The sequence below is a fragment of the Agrilus planipennis genome, unplaced genomic scaffold (assembly GCF_000699045.2).
Source record: "Agrilus planipennis isolate EAB-ADULT unplaced genomic scaffold, Apla_2.0 scaffold61, whole genome shotgun sequence".
NCBI lineage: Eukaryota > Metazoa > Arthropoda > Insecta > Coleoptera > Buprestidae > Agrilus > Agrilus planipennis.
The window spans coordinates 1,199,352-1,201,147 of record NW_020438922.1 but is presented as its reverse complement, the minus strand read 5'-3'; the positions used below and the strand labels follow the sequence as shown (position 1 = coordinate 1,201,147).

Genomic DNA, 1,796 nt, shown 5'->3' with positions numbered 1-1,796 from the left:
ATTATTTATATATTACAATTACGAATAAATTATTCCAAGAAGGGGGACAGGGCGAAACGACCAACGTCTACAAAAAAAAAGAACAAAACAATCCAAATGTTGTGGAACGAGAATTATGAAAAAGAAATTAAAAAAAAAAATAGTAATCATTATAACAATTAGAAGTAAAGAACACTGAACGACGACATCTAAGAGCAAGAGCACTGACAATTTTAATTGCTATAACGAGAGATCTCCATCTAATGTCCCTGTCTTTTATCATTTAAAAGCATTCATATTTACTCATTGGAATTGGTAGCGATATCAAAATACTGTATATAAGTCAATTTCAAGCCGATTACTGTACTTACGATTAGATCAAATTAAGAAGCCATACAAATTGCATCTATGTCAAACTAACTTACACTTAAACAGATGCATTGGGTGATATGCATGAAGTGAAGTGGGTGTATAGTCTCCCATTATTAAAATAGCCACTCCCTCCAAATGCATAAAAATATGTTTTGGACCTACTCTCTCCTTGAATGTAAATAAACAGTAACTGCTAGAACACTTTTAACAACAATCCAAATGCAGGTTTCACACAATAATATAAAGCAAATACATTGTGAAACTATGAAATAATCTTAGATGCGAGTTTAATTTTATGTTTTTTTTTTGAATAAATTGATTGAATTATGCAGAGATAAAATCGGATATATAGTACTTAGTACAAGTTGAACTAAGTCGAAGAAATAATGCTCGTAAAAACTATGTATATACCATGATAAATTGATTTACCTACCCTGATACGTCAAGGAAAGAAATTCAAACAAGTTCCTGCTACATAACATTTTACCATTTCAAATATTTAATTATATTTAACTATTAGGTGAATAATAAGAATTAATGAATTACAATATTAGTACTAATAGAAAAAATATTTAGTTATTTCCTACTACAATATTTAACTCTTCTTAGGGAATTACAGATTATCAACTATAACTGAGAATGAAACCTTACGCCATTTTGGACAGTACCTAATAACACTATCACTAATAATTTTAACTCTTCTTAAACTCTCATTTAAATTATTATTATTCTTATTTCCTTCAGGTACGCATATTGTACTTAAAAAATTTCACTCAGCTATTCGATATCTTATTATATATGTAAGGACAACGACTAAAGCTTCACTAAATATTCTTACGTAACAGTTGAAGTTACCAACTAAAACAAAACTCAAACAATACTTAAAAAAAAATGGAATAATACCGACTGAAGTTAAATAAAAATTGACATCGCTACCTTTGAATTACACAAGACAGAGACATTGACGCCTGCTTCTCGTGAATATTAATTTGTTAAAGGGCAATCAGTTAACAGTTACGAACATTGACAATATAATCAGCTGCGCATGGGTGTACCAATGGCAGTCCGTGTGCCATTTAAGTGCATAATTCATAAAAGTTAGCAACATACGCAATATTTGCAGCGTGTCCCAAAAGAAAAGAATTATGTGTATGTAAATGACCGGTGCCCCAAATCAAAAGTTATAAAATCTATACGGATAATTATGACCTTCACGTATCCATCAAGCAGAGGTACATAGATTTTTTTTAGATTAGATGTCATAGACAAAAAGATGCTTCGTAACACTTTAGATTTGAAATAATAAAAAAAGAGCATCGGTCATAAATATTATGAATGACACAAACGGGAGTAAATTACGAGTGAGAGGAGTTAAAGAGACGAAATATTAGATGGGAGAAAAGGAAGAATTTGTTTATATATATATATATATATATGTCTGTCTA

The 1,796-nt window shown here is 30.0% G+C and overlaps 1 protein-coding gene across 1 annotated transcript in view; it reads right to left on the bottom strand.

Moving 5' to 3' along the window:
- Nucleotides 1–1,796, bottom strand: part of LOC108732729 (heterogeneous nuclear ribonucleoprotein 27C) — a 22,934-nt gene that overhangs the window by 14,644 nt on the left and 6,494 nt on the right. The window lies entirely within an intron of this gene.